Source organism: Dermacentor variabilis, chromosome 9, assembly GCF_050947875.1.
Source record: "Dermacentor variabilis isolate Ectoservices chromosome 9, ASM5094787v1, whole genome shotgun sequence".
NCBI lineage: Eukaryota > Metazoa > Arthropoda > Arachnida > Ixodida > Ixodidae > Dermacentor > Dermacentor variabilis.
Window position 1 is genome coordinate 143,106,077 of NC_134576.1, and position 16,013 is coordinate 143,122,089.

Sequence of the window (16,013 nt, forward strand, 5' to 3'; positions counted from 1 at the left end):
GGCTCGTACACTGCGCCGCACCCGTTAGGCTCGGCACGAATTTTCATGCCAATTAATGGAGGCGGAACGATTATTTTGCCATCATGCAGCACTGAGCTTCTGTGACGTCCTGTACGCTACAATCACGCAGCAAGCATTCAAAACGGACCTATAATTTAGCAGAACAAAGCAAAGCGAACATTGTTCACAGTCTAGTTGAGTAGCGGCCGGCAAAATTTTGCTGCGGTCATTTGGTAAGTTAGATATAATAGAACATCTAACTCGTTAATTACTCTCAGAATTTTCAAGGTGTAAATTAGAAGCTGAAGATAACTATAAGAAACATCGGACAGGGATACCTTAGCTAGATATTATTTGCGTACTTATTTTTACTGGCCGAGAAAAGAAATTCCTTGAGGTACTCAAAATACGTGACACGTCCCCAGCCACGCTATATAGCGAGCAGTGCCCTCAACAGTCTTGCTAGGAAGAGACACAAGACGGGTGATTGGAGTTCGCCTGGTAAGGCCTTCGTCTTGTAGGGAACATAATTTAGGCTGGTATGATTGATTAATTGATTGATTAAATAAATAAATAAATAAATAAATAAATAAATAAATAAATGACAGAGAGAAAGCTAACTGGAATAAGATCCCTCTAGCTCGAAACTGTGCTGGGAGAGAAATGAAGATACGAAAAAATAGGCACATGAGGGGTTAAGATGAGATCAAAAAGCAATAAGACATAAGCATATATAAATTCGTATCCGCAGGTAATTGGTGCGGATCTATTCCTGGGTTTCTCAGAAACTGAAGGAAGGCAGGGACAGCCCGCTCCGTTTCTTGCTGCGCTTACAACGTCGGATTGACTTTGTAGCGTGAATGTGAGATCCTCGCGAACACGCACACCGTGCGCATACGGCAGTCCATAAGAAACTGTCGGCATGAGCGCCGTGCGCAGACACTTCTGACCGGTCCCGTCGAGTATGCCGCACCGCACGCAGTGAGCCCGAGCCCTCCACTTCAGAGGCAGCGAACGGCGTATAACCATAGGCTAAATTTATGAAATTCTTTCTTTGGATGATGGCCAACACCGATGGTTTTCTTTCGGTCTCCTCTCGTACAGCATGACTGTGCGACACCGGCAAAGCCGCTAGTAGGATCCTCATCACACCAGAGTTTGGCGGCGCCTTAAGCACAACGCTAAACCTTGCTATCGTTCTAAACGGTTCGCCTTCGGGCGAAACAGACAATATTTGGCTCTTATATTGCTCACTAGCACACAAGGTGTCATCCTGTTGAATACTATACGTCTTGTGGAAGATCTGTCCATTGAACAAGGATTCTAAATCGCAAAGGCGCCTACGTAAAGCAAGTTAAAATAAGGCACACCGTGGTTCAGCATAGTCGTCTGGTACTGCGGCCATCAGAGTTTCCACATCCGCGTACGCGCCACTCTGCAGTGAGCAAGCTCAAAAGGAGATTCTTGACGGCCATCAGCGCACTTGGGTCTAAACATGAAAGAAAGGCCAACCTACACTGATTGATAGGCTTAGCCAGGGGATCAGGTAAAGAGGTTGGAACCATGCATTTCCTGCCAGTCAATTTCATTTCTATAATAAAAAACGTATTCTGAGGTGTTACGCGCGGAGAGACATATACAGATTATGAGGCAAGGCGCAGGGGGGGTTTAACCACCCGGGGTTCTTTAACGGGCACCCATTGCATGGTACACGAGCGTCTTTCGCCCATTCCACCCCTATCAGAATGCTACCACTGTGGCCGGGATCGAACTCGCGACTTCGAGTTCCACTTGTACATAGGCTGAGTCACTTTCAATGAAGATAATTACACCAAACTACAGCATTGGCTAAGGCGTCACATGGTCCAGCTCTTATTCTGGGCGATATCAATAGGCATTTTTATGCCTGCGCATACACCCGCCGTGGTTGCTCAGTGGCTATGGTGTTAGGCTGCTGAGCACGAGGTCGCGGGATTGAATCCCGGCCACGGCGGCCGCATCTCGATGGGGGCGAAATGCGAAAACACCCGTGTGCTTAGATTTAGGTGCACGTTAAAGAACCCCAGGTGGTCGAAATTTCCGGAGTCCTCCACTACGGCGTGCCACATAATCAGAAAGTGGTTTTGGCACGTAATACGCCATAATAAAAAAAGTGCCTGCGCATCCGGTGCAGTGGATGAATGGCTATGACGTTCTGCTATTGAGGTCAACGTTGCGGGTTCCATTACCGGTGCTGCTGCGGCGGTAATCGAACCCGCCATGACAGTGCTATCCAAGACGGCTGGTGCACTTCCTGCAATTCGAATGTTAACAAACCTGAAAGGCCTGTCAAAGTAAATCTTGTGTCTTCAACTAGGACTTATCTCACAGCCCAGTCGTTTCTTTAACGCACTGAAATCTGTCAGTCAGCCAATGAATACATAGAGCCTGACCGACAACTTTTGGTTATGGTGGCTGAAGGTTTGACTGGCACAAGTCCTGCATGTGTCCTACTTTTTTTGTTAAACAATGCTACACGGCATCAATGCATGCGCCCTGCCATTTTTTGAACGGACGCTACATTGCAGCAGTCGTACGAAGCCTTGTCTTCGCTGCTATTTTAAGTAATCAATTGCGGTTCAGAAAATCGGGCGTCATTGTGCTGGAAAAACGCACAAGGTCACGCTCTGCCCTAGGGCACCCGCAGCTATTGAAAGCCTCGTTGGCGCCTCGGAAGTCTGCTGACGTGTTTGTTGAAAGAAATTGGACGATGTGGAGGGCGCTTACTGTTCAAGCGCGCTCTCGCGCAAAAGAAAAAGCACTTTGGTTTGTCCTTTTGTGCCGACGCACACAAAGCTATGGCCTTGGGAGGCGCATTTTTTATCACGGCGAAATTTGCCGGTACAAGCATATGCAATGGGTGGGCTTTCTCGCAAATGCTTTACAGCTTTTCAAGAGTCTCGGCGTTGCCCCGGAAACGGCCAACCGTATAAAGATGCTTGATTGCAACGATGGCGAGCATTCGAATGCTTTCGCGGTGTCATGGTCAACCCCATCATGACTGCACAGGCTTCATGGACGCAACGTAGAGAAAGTAAATGACAGATTTTCATCTATAGAAGGTTAGTACGTAAGAAAGGTATTTTTTTGTACGTAAGAACGTATCTATATTACCGTCTACTGACGCGGTGGCCGATGATGGTATAAGAAAAGGCACAGCCTCCAAGCGGACACTTCGAAATAAAAATTTGACATCTAAAGTGTTTCGCCTATACTGCCGCGTGAGCAGCTTTGCCTTCTTATCGTCTCATACTTTTATTTGAGAGAAAAACGAGAAGAAAGTATACATTTGGTATACGGTCCGCACACAAAAAGCCATTAAGACTGTTTCATTTTGTATGCTGTTTTCCACAAAATTTTGAATAGGTAATTTGTAGAAACGGAGATACAAAGTAGTAAAGGCAGGGAGGTTAACTAAGACTATGCCCGGCTCCCAATCCTCCTCTTCTGGAAGGAGAAATATAGATAAGAAAAAAGAAAGAGAGGGAAAATAATTAGGAGAGCAGCCAATGTGAGCACACTTGGAGAAACTGCAAGAACAGTGTAAGGCCATAAGCGTGCAGGCTATCTACAGACAAAATTTATTCACAGAAGATTGCCTATATTTGTCCTACAAACTCTCTAAATAAATCCGCATTAAGAACACCAGCACAATAAGAAGTTAAAAACCATGAAACATGAAGTTCTGGGGTTTTCCGCGCCAAAGCTATGATCTGATCATGGGGATCGCCGTAACGAGTTACTCCGGATTAATTTTGACCACCTGGTAGATCTTGAGCGTGCACCTAAATCCAAGTACACGAGCGCTTTTGCATTATCCCCGACGCAGATACCGGAAAAGAGCCCACGAGGTCCATTCCGAGACAACCGAAGGGCTCTACCGGGATATCAAGTGGCTGCAGGTAAGCAGTGGGAAAAAAGGATGGCTTCTTGCGGCGTTGACATGGCTCACAAGCTGCGACGTAACGTCGCACTGAACGTGAAAGACCGGGCCAGAAAAAGCGGTGGCGTCCTCAGTCGTAAGTGCGAGGCCCACCGAGACGTCTAGTGGCGGGCGTGTCGGGAAGTTCACTTAAGACCGTCGAGCGGAGGTGGTTTGGCATGACGAGAAGGAGGTAGAGACCTTTGGGATGAAAATTACGACGCCACCACCCCGGAGAACGAAGATGTGCAAGGAAGCGTCGTCATGCGTGGATTCAAAACGATCGATGAGTGTTTTCAGTGAGGCATCGTATCGTTGGTCGTCGGTGATACGGAGGAGCTGAGACACGGAGAAAAGACAATCGGCATTCTCGATGTCAGAGACGTGGCAGTTGTCGATGGGCAAACGCGAAACACTGCCTGCGTTTTGATGCAGGCGTCAGGGCTCGTGAATCACAGGGAATAAAAACTCTTGGAATTCAAAGTGGAACGACCAAGTCAGCCCCTCGGATCCTTCAGTGACAAAAGCCAGCAGAGCACATAATGGCTGGTTATTGCGTAAAAGGACGGCCGTAAGTGTAGGACAGAACTTGGTAACCACCCAGACAACAGCAAGGCACTCCCGTTCATTAATAAGATAATTGCGCTCTGATGGTTAGATGAAGCGGCGGCATAAGCGATAACGCGATCGTGGCTACGCTGACGCTGGGCTAGGACAGAGCCTACACCATAACCACGGGCATTCGTACACAATTCTGTTGTGACATTAGGCTCGACTTGGGCAAGGATTGTAAAAATCGTAATTTGGAGGGCGCCGAAACGACCTTCTGATGTGTTCAGTTGCATCGTGGAATTCGAAAAAAAAGTCATCCATGGCTGTGAGACGTTTAACGTGAGCGTCAAATGTTGGTGAAACGACAATAACGTCGTTGAGGTAACGCAGGCATGTGGACCATTAAAAACCCTGAAACAAGTGTCCATCATACGCTCGAATTGTGGCCGGCGCGTTGCGTAATCCAAAGGGCATCACACTGAACTGCGTAAGACTATCGGGGGTTATGAATGCGGTATTTTCCCTGTCCATATCGTCGACGGCCTTCTGCAAGCATCCAGATCGAAGGTCAATAGAGAAGACGCTGGCACCTTAGAGACAGTCAAGTGTGATGCAGGCGATTCGCGGCAGCGGGTACACGTCTTTCATTGTCACTTTTTTTCAGATGATAGTAATCCACACAGTGGTGCTATGTTCCGTCATTTTTCTTAACCAACCCAAACGGCAACGCCCAGGGACTCGAAAGAGGCTCAGTGATGTTTTTATCCAGCATGTTGTTAACTACTAAAGTGACTAGCGCAAGAGTAGACATGGGGCACAAAAGGGGGACAAGGACATCCTCAGTTTGGACCCAATATAGATGTTCCAACATAGATGTTCCATATTGTGTGCGGTGAGTAGGAGCAGCATCGCCAGCATTAGTACCTTGACAGCAAGCGTTTGGCCTAGGCGCCGATTGTCACAGTTGAAAACATCCCTGTACGAAATAAAAACAGTACAGAGGTATCCGAGTTACATAGGTCTGTCGTAATCATCCTCTTAATCTTGGGATCAGTACAAGAGACAGATTTTTGAGACCTGACAGGCTCAGATGAAGCGTCGGGTGAGAAAGCCGCCACGTGATGGTCATCTAGAGGCCCAAGTTGTGCGAGGACATTTCCTTGGCGCTCAATTTGCTTGGTTCAACAGACGTTAACCGCAGGGATGCAAATCCGGTTGGCAGAGATAGTCAGAATTGTGTAAGATACCGTTACATCGTACTGCAGTGGAATGTCAGACAGCAGAGTGATGAGGTACTCTCCATGTCGAACGGGCGGAGAATACGACAGTTGCATATATGATAGTGATTTCGGCGGCAGGCGAACGAAGCTGGTGTGACTTAAGCGGCTGGGGATTGCATCATGAGTATCCGAAGGGCCAGGCAGTTCTAAGCGGAGGTTAGTGGCAGTCATTAAGAGGGGAATACGTGAAGAGAAAATCAAGGCTGAGAATTAGGTCATGCGATCGATGAGCAATCACTCTAAAAAAGGACAGAAGTGCGGCGGCCTGCGATGCTGACGTATGCTGCGCACAAACCGACGACAAGAGCAGTACCGTGATCCGCAACGCGGGCAACGCGTGTTGCGCAGGCGTAAGAAGCTTTTTATTTCGTCGTCAGAAGGAAGCGCTCATAATGGAGAAGTATTGACCTGTGTCGATCAGTGACAGTAGTGCCTATAACGTCAACTTTAGTAAGATTCTGCTACGTAGGTAAAGCGAACAGGGGACTTGAGGGCAAGGTCGACATCACAGCTTCCCCTATAAAAGCTGCAGTTTCAAGTTATCCAGCTGGGTGTGGGTAGGAATGTACGGCGAAGGGAAGCAACGGCGCTGGGGCGAAAGAGACTGACGACGGCGGATCGATGGCGATGGGCCGCAGGTTCGGAGCAGGGGCACGCTGCGGCAGTACGACCCTGACGAATTGCATGTGGAGCAGTGGGTCTAGTGTCACAGAAATATGCAGGGTTGCGTGTCGGAGACGGAGTTGGCCATTGGCTGCGGCAGTGACGAGCGATGTGTCTATTGCGGCAGCAGTGGAAGCAGATGGGCCTGTCGTCAGAGGTTCGCCATTCAGACTGGTTGCGGGACGTGGCGGGAAAGGATTGTCGAAGAGGGCTCCGAGAAGTGTCCTACACGCCAGATGCGTGAGTCGACGAGAACACGGCGTTGAGACTCATACTTTTAAATTCCTGGCGGACAACAGCCTGGATCATCGCGATCGTGGCTAGTGATGGATCGCTAGGAGTCGCGGAGAAGGATGGCGGATAGGAGGCCCCGAGCTCGCGACGAACGACGGAAGTTACGTTGTCAAAAGCACCTCCACCACAATGTTACGTGTAGAGAGACATATCCTCCTGAGTTCCGGCTACGGGGCATTTGTCAAATATATTGTACATCAAATACTCCGCCACTACCCAGGCCGCAACATGTTTTAGCCCGTGAAACCGAATTGTCCAATATTTAAGACACCTACTAGCGCCACCTGTGAAGTTTTGTTGAAGATGGATTATTAGTTTGGCCACCAGGGGTGTTTGCAATGGCGGCATTCAGCAACATGGCTTTCTATGGCGACCGCCGAAAAAGTAAGTTCTATTTCTCACTTTATCGCTCTTTCTTTTTCTGTGATGAAATTTTGATTAATAAACAGATTTTGCACTTGTGAAGCGATTTTTAATATTAAATTCGCCCTTTGCTACTGCATACCCACTACCCTAAAAATGACCGGGTAGAGTTCCTGTGTCCAATATATTGGACATCATTCTTTGCTAAAACAGCCGATAATTGTGAAATACTAAAATTTACTTTTCGTCTCTGTAACGTAAAATCAATTTCTGAAAAGCTAAAAAAAATCTGTGAACTTTAATACACCTCGGAGCTCAGGAGGATATACAAAGGAACTAACTAATCAAGATGTATATACAAGTGCAGCACAGCCAGAGGCCAAGATGAAAACCAGCTCGTGCCAAGCCCAGATTCATGTCTTCGTTTTCGCTTGCGCCGATGTCGCACTCAGCAGGTTTCTTAAGCCTCTGCTGTATGGCAGCAATATCTTGCGGCAATGCCTCATGACTGCAAAGTTATCTATGCAATACCGTTAATAGCCTATGACTGTTCGTGTTCGTATGTGTGTGTCTGTCCGTCTGTGTTCGTACGTCTGTTTTACATTCAAGAACTTCGTTGGACTTATGGTGGTGGTGGTGGTGATGTTGAAGCAGGCGAGGTTAGCCTGGCATACATAGCCGGCAATTGTTCCGCCTGATCCTCCTTCAAGTTGAGATCAGGGACGTGTCACCAGGTGTCGATGACCCCCGTGTCTCGCAGGAAGGCTATCAGCAGGCGTTGCGCTCTCTTCCTGAATGCCGCGGGCCCTCCCGGGAAAACAACGTCTTCAAAGGTCCTGTGCGTGAGACCGCTTTTTTACAGGTTGTCGACCAACGCTTTTCTTTCTGTGTCAAACTGTGGGCATAGCCAAATGAAATGTTCGATGTCACCAATGTCACCACAGAAAACACAGAGTGGGGAAGCGCGAAGCCCAGTCTTGAATAACCAAGCTGGGGTGTATGCGGAGTCGGTCCTGATGCGGTATAAAAGCGTCGCTTGTTCGCGTGTAAATCCATGAGTCAAACAGGATTCGTGTGGATTCTTGTGCATCTGTCTAAAGTGAAGGCGGATTGCATCCTTAGGGTTTTGAAAAGCTTTTGGAGCTTTCACTTTTGGGACACATGTCAGCGCTAGGCGTGCAAGGGCGTCAGCTTCCTCGTTTCCATCAATTCCTACGTGTGATGGAATCCACCGAAACCTTATGTTAAATCCTTTGCTCGTGAGGTCGTCAATCAGTGCCAGAGACTGCCTTGTAAATTTCCCTAGAGGTAGGCCCCGATGTAATCTTTGTAATGCTGACTTGGAATCCGTCAGCACCACGACATCTCGTGCAGAAAAGGCACGTAGTTTCCGCAAAGCCGCGGTGATTGCGGCGCTTTCTACTGTTGTAGAGGAAACTACGCGATCCAGTCGGCCAGACCATGACACATCAAGGGATGGTATGCAGAATGCCGCTGCACAGCTATCTGTTTGTGCACACACCGAACCGTCTGTGTACACTTGTAGATGGCTTTGAAACAAAGTGCTCAAGTGGTCCAACACAATAAACTTGGCTTCGGCAGTTGAAATGGTGCGTTTCGTCGGTAGGTGGGGTACATTGAGGCTGCAGGTAACGTCCGGAAAAGACCATGGCGGGCCAAGGCGACTTCGTTTAGGCCATTCCAATCCTAAAAATCGGAAGGTGTTGAGCGCCGCATGGAAATGTGAGCGAGTTCTTGATCTTAGCCGCCGGAGAAGCGCCGTGCCTGCGCGTGACTCGCCCAGCCTTAATAGCTGCGTCAGCAAGGCCTGAGATGCCAAGAGGCGGAGTGGAAGAGACTCTGCCTCATTAGTGACTTTCTTGTTTGAAGCCGCCGTTGGAACTCCCATCGCCAAGCGAAGTCCCTTTCTGTGCACTGCCTCCAAGCGCTCGAATTGACTCGATGACGGTGATATCAGAGGGAGCTGATAGAGAATGTGGCTTGTTAGCAGTGCAGCGTTCAGTTTAAGCATGGATATAGGATTGTTTCCCCAACGTACACCTGCCAATCGACGAAGTGCGTTGATTCTTTGCACTGATGCAGCCACAGCACTTTCGACCGCACCACGCCATAGTAGCTTGTTGTCGATGGTGACGCCCAGGAATCGAACATGAGTTGCACGAAGAATTGAATGCCCTCTGATATTCAGCGTCAGACGTGTTGACTTGCGTCTCACTCCCGGGAAAAGCATGAAGGCTGATTTTTCTGCTGATAAGGATAGGCCAAGCGTCGATAAGTGGCGATCGATAATGGAGATTGCGGCCTGGGCTATCCGGGCCAAACGTTTGTGTTGATACCCCGAGATCCAAATGCAGATGTCACCACCACCACCACCACCACCTTCGTTGGACTTATGGGTGTGCCCCCTCTCTCTCTCTCTCTCTCTCTCTCTCTCTCTCTCTCTATATATATATATATATATATATATATATATATATATATATATATATATATATATATATATATATAATCTCGTTTCAGGCTGATATCAACGGAGTCCAAGGTGGTTGGCTTGCGGGGCGAACCAGTGCAATCATATTTTTTTTACTATCAAAGCGCTACTAACGGCGCCAACAAGCGGCTGCGAGGAAACGCAAGCTCTATGCTAAAAATGATTGGGCGCTAAAAAATGCGGATGCGCTGACTGTTATACGCACCAACAAAGCCAGCGAAGGGGGCGATAGTGCCGCGCTCAAGGTAAATGAAACGAATGGGAGCGCAAAATCACTAAAGACACTGAAGCATCATTCTCAAAGAACATTTTAACCAGCAGCTTTTTAGAACATCAGAGATTTACTGAGCTCGATTTGTGTATGTGCAAGGTGCACCTATAGAACGTCAACTCTCTTTTAATCATATTATCCCTGTGCAAGCACGCCTTTCGGGGTTGTCTAAAAGATGAATGGTTTTCACAGAGCTACATAAAAAGGGCGGGAGGGGGGGGCTAATTAGATCACCGAAAGCATTTTAATAAACCGCAAAAGCTCGAGCGCGGTGTTTGATTCATTAAGGAAACCTGCAAGTGAAATGTGAAGGTACAGTACTGTAGGTAGGAAAAGCTCCTCGTCGCCTCTTAATCTGCTTACTGCCATCGCATATATCCTTACATTACTTTTAAAGACTAAAGAAATACGAGTCAATTTAGGCTGTCCTCTATTAGCAAGATAGGCAAGTGCGACAAAAGAAAAACGAATTTGGTTCTAACTAAACAGGCGTAACATTTTCTTCTTTTTTACATGCCGTCCATGCAGGTGCTTGTTGCTTTATCGTGTCACGCAACAGAAAAACGAGCCAGCATAAGCGCAATGCGCCAAAGGCAGGTCACGAAAATGGCGAGAAGCATGCACTCAACACGCAGTAATAAATGCTTCCACGCAGAGTCAGAATACTTGAACTGGTTAAAGAACAAAAGATTATTAGATATAAACACACTGATATACCTTTTTTTTTACCATAGAGAATAAAAAAAAATTGCCTGTTGCCGATACCGTAACGCCAGTTCTTGAGCTAATTACTCGGAAGTGGCGGACATTACTCGCACGAGATATCAAAATGCATAATCGAGTGATTAAGAAACAATAATTAATTAACTTTTTAATCAATTGCTCTACAGCACAAATTGAAATTTACTAGGTTTAGGCGGTGGGTTTGCCAGGTATATGCACTTGGAACGACTTCTAAATCGAACAGGTTTCGTGATATGCGCCGTGAAACTTGCAATACAAGAAATGCATTGTTGTCGCATAATTAATTATTTCCGAAACCAAAAGTAACAAACATGACGGTAGCGCCCATGTTTTTTGTGGAACACTTTGAAAATGAATATCTCGAAACTGTTTTCTTCCTGAAAGTTCGTTTTTCATGGATACGCTTTGCGAACTCACCGGCTACAATTCATAAATTGCAACACGTACCGCAAAGTAATTAGTTAAAACAGATAGTTAGTGAACTTTCGTTATTTAATCGATTCTGCATGTTTAGTTTTCGCGCCGCTAATATCCCGCCCATTTTAGTCGCCCAGCTCAATGAGTCGTCGGTCACTTCCAGGCGAGATTTAAAACATTGTGTGCGTTCTAAAGCAAAAAAGAAATAAAAGAAAACAAAGGCCACCAGGTATATATGTCAGCATAATCGAATATGTTGGCATTGTACGAGTGGATTTCTACAAAGGCATTTGTAGTTTGACCTAAGAAGGCTGCGCTTACGTGCGTCCGAAATTATTTGAAAGGTTTCTATTTTTACCTGAGTAGACAAATCATTTCGAAATCGAGCGCATGATATAATACAATTAACTTGAATAATACTTTCGTACTTAGTCTATCGGAAGAACTTGTTTTTTTCGCAGCAAACGCACGCCGCTGTTTACTAAAGTACGTTTTTTTTTCAATTATCAAATATTTGAATCTGCAAGAAAACTCCGATCGCTGTACTTCAGATGCCCTTGAAACGCATGTAAGAGTGCACCTTGCTTAATTTTGGATTAGCGGCCTCACTACGGTCTCCCAAGTCCGCTATCCCTCGAGAGGCATTCCGTACCCCAGTTACGTGCTGCAGGCTTAAATGCGGGCGAGTTGACCGCACCAAGCACCTACGGCGCCTTCACGCCGGGACGTGATGCTGTTACAAACTAACTTTTAATGTCAGCTTTGCACCATAACTCGTTGCCCGCCGTGCCAGTCCACGATCAAACGGCGTTTCTCGTCGCTTACGAAAAAAATCTGCGAGCGGCGCGATGTAATGGTAGACTATGCTTTCGTGTTCTCTCAGTTCGCTTCGTAGCAATATACGAAATACGGGGTCATTTAAATAACGACCGCAGCGCGTGCGGTGCGAGTATCTCGAGAATGGACAATCCCGCCAGCTTGGCAGTGGCGCAACCGATACCGTTATATTTATTGCGTGGTATTATTAAAGGGCATTGCTCTGTTGATCAAAAAGAAGAAGAAGAAAAAAAAAGCAAGAACGAAAAGAATAGAACACAAGTGACTGATTATAACAACATAAAATCGTCGTGAGGTCATTACGAGCAGCCGAAGTGTTGTTTATCGGGAGGAGGTTACGAACTATTTTCTCCGTACTTTTAAAGTGGGATAAGCTCACAGTCACGTACGATTCCTCGGTAATATTTACGGCTATTACCAAGCGATGTAATTACGCACGTTATATATGGTACCTTGCATAAACTAAGGGCGATGCCCTGTTGTGCTATTTGCAGCAATAAGCACTGCCCGTACAAGTTCCGGCTTATATACTGTGGAAACGCTGGACTCTCCCGCGTCGACCCTTACAAAAATGACTTTAGACTGTATATAGAAAGTCTATAGACCTTTTGTAGATATTTATAGGTATCTATAGGTATAGGTTTATAGGTATTTTCAAGTGGTGTTACTGCCACTTTTCGCCTAAGGAACCCCTATCTGTCGTTGGTAATAAAGGAATAAATAAGGCCTTGCCTTTCTATAGATTTGGACTTTTTTTGATACAAAGTCTATACACTGTCTGTAGACGAAAGTCGATAAAGTTTCCATTTCGTTTTGTCTATTCGCAGTCTATAGATGGTCTATACAAAATATTCGATAAGGTGTTTGTTTCTTTTTGTCTACTTCCCCTCTGTAGAATACCTATAGACGAAAGTCGAAACAGTCCCTGTTTATTTTTGTCTATTTGTCTATAGACTTTCTATAGACAAAAGTCAATAAGGTTTTTATTTATTTTTGTCTATTCGCAGTCTGTAGACGGTCTATAGAAAAAAAGTCGATATGGTGTTTATTTCTTTTTTGTGTACTTCCCCACTATAGACTACCTATAGACAAAAGTCGATAGAGCCTCTATTTATCTTTCGCTATTATTTGCCTATAAAATTTCTATAGACGACAGTCGATAAGATTTCTATTTTATGTCTATTCGCAGTTTATAAACGGTCTATAGAAAAAGTTGATAAGGTATTTGTTTCTTTTTTGTTTACTTTCTCTCTATAGACTACCTATAGACGAAAGTCGATATAACCTTTATTTATTTTTCTCTATTATTTTTCTCTAGACTTTCTGTAGACCAAAGTCGATAAAATCCCATTTATTTTTGTCTATTCGCAGTCTATAGACGGTCTATAGAAAAATGTCGATACAGTCTGTATTTATTGTTGTTCATTCTTCGTCTTTAGACTGCCTATAGACGAGTCGATAAGGTGTACATTTCTTCTTGTCTATTCCTACTCTACGTAGTTCTTCACAAACACGCACGCACACATCCACGTATATATATATATATATATATATATATATATATATATTTATATATATATATATATATATATATATATATATATATATATATATATATATATATATATATATATATATATATATATATATATATATATATACTGCTGCGCGTCCAGCCGCTCGAGTCACATTGCGCGTAATCGCGGGCTTCTTGGAGGAACACTTCTATGGAGCACATGTTGAGCAACCGAAAGCTCTATCGGGAGTTTCTACTGTTGCTCTACAATTTTACCATTGAGAATTTTCATCTAATTAAGATAATTGAAAAATTGATTAACACTAATTATCTAATCAGGGGAATGCAAAAAAGATATCTGAGTATCTCCAACCGATGACAAACAACATTACCTTAGTTCTGTCCAGCTACGTAGCATTTGCATATTTTAAAGCCTGGCTCAAATTAAGTGAAACACCCCGTATACTTATTTGCAATTCGAATTATTTTCTGTGGTTTCCTATGTCACTGCCGGTGAAGGCCACAGGGTGGGACGTCACCAAAGGTCATGTTAACTTGTGCGAACAGCCCGTATACCGTTTGTGGTAAGGCGATAGATGAAGTAGAAAACAGCCGATACTGTAAAATTCTTATTGCTTCAGGTTTACATGCCGTTTATAGATTGACAATAGACAAAAATCGTTAATCTGGGCCCAACCCGTGTACGGTGTAACCAAGCGCAGGTACCAGTGGATAGTGCGGAACTGCGTTTGGTATAAGCCACTGAAGTTGTATACTGCTGAGATTGCTACAAAGCCTATTTGTAGACTTTAGTTTATACCTCCGCATTTGTTGACCACATGATACGATCTACGTAGTCGCTCTCCGCAATCCCATGACAGTGTTCACAGTTGTCATAGCATGACTTTTGCGGCAGTAGAATAAAGCAAAGCGCCGATCCAGTTGTGATAATAGATGTTATGAATGCCAACTTTAGCTACAAGTGGATTCCAAACAGGCATCAAGCTAACAGCACAGAGACTCGTAATGTTTGTAGCTGACAACGCGGACTTTGTGAGTGTGCGATGAACCGATGTGGCGCATGTGGTGCGCGCGTTGTGTGTCGTCCGATTCTGAGACACTTTTCACATTTTCTCCATATCTCGGCTGCATCATTAGCATCGGGTGGGCTTTCGTTGACTGATATAATGCACTATAAACTTATCAAAGTTTCTCATTCACTTAAAATATGTGCCAAGTTCTCTGAGCCCACCCAGTATTTCGCAGGCGGTATGCCTGTGCGGCCACGCATATGAGTGCCTCATTGCTGTACTGATTGCTTTGACCTATCATCTGAACGGAAAAATTGAACTAATATACGTGCGGGTATCACATTTGGCGGCACGCTGGAAGATATGCTACAAATGCACTGTATTACTCTTCGTCACTGGCGATAATGCAAGCGCCTGAAGGGCCCTGTAACGGCTTTTACAAACAGCGCATTCATCCATGTGTGTGTTCCAGTCTCATACGGTAGCCCACAGCATTTGTAATACAACCTGTCAGCGCATTTCCTTCGTCCATGAAAAAAAAAAAGATGAAAAATGGAAAAGAAAAGCAACCCGTTCTGGCCCGCATGGCCCGCAGAGAGAGTAAAAAAAAAAGAAATAGGCGCTCAGACATCTCGGAGCGCGCACGCCCTGGCGCGCGGAGTTCCTGCGCATGCGCAATGGCGGAGCGCCATCTGTACGCATCAATTTGTATTCTCAACGAGTGCGTCAGGCGCGTAAACTCTTGTAGCGGTGTGCTGCGTCTGCCTGAACGTTGGTGTCTGTGTATGCATGTCTTCTTTGTGGCATCACACGTCAACTAGACTGAACGGTAAGCTTTAGCAAGGATGTTTTGCATCAATAGCTCATGATTAGGTGAGCGCATTTCATAGGGCGAACCGGCTGCATCTAGCGCAGGCGACTCGGGCATAGTATTCTTTTGTCGTTTTCATGATTTGATAACGCGCTCTTGTTCTCACTTCTGCTATGTGGAATGTTTTACGGCAAGCGATCACTCACGCTTGTTGATTTTAGCGTCATAGTTGATGTGCGCAAAAGACGGAAGTACACCATGGTTTAACTTGATGCTGAGCTGCTACTAAGCGGATTCTGTGTGTTGAGCAGCCACTGTGGTAGATCTCATTTCGTGGCGCTCGATCCTGCCGCGATGAATGCTGCGCCGCATGTGTAGTGAAATTCTCCTGACACGCTTTATGTATATATCTCGAAATTGTGTTAGCATGAAGAATTTTCGAACGGATAGGTATAGTTGATTAAGTGCTAGCGTACTCGGATGAAAAGCCGTGTTTGCGGGGCATGCATCAGCAGTGTGTGCGCTGCTGTTTTCGTATAATCTAAAAGTTGCAGCATTATGAAGGTTCCAGGCAACCAATCTAAATAATTCTGGGAAGTTACCGCAAGCAAAACACGAGACTTGAAGAAATATCTAGATTCACCCAATCTAAATATGTGCAACCACAAACGCTTTTGGAGCATGAAACCTGCGATAAGCTCAGTCACTCGCAACTTCGCAACTTAGCCGAAAAAATTAGAGAACAATAAATTAGTCGCTCC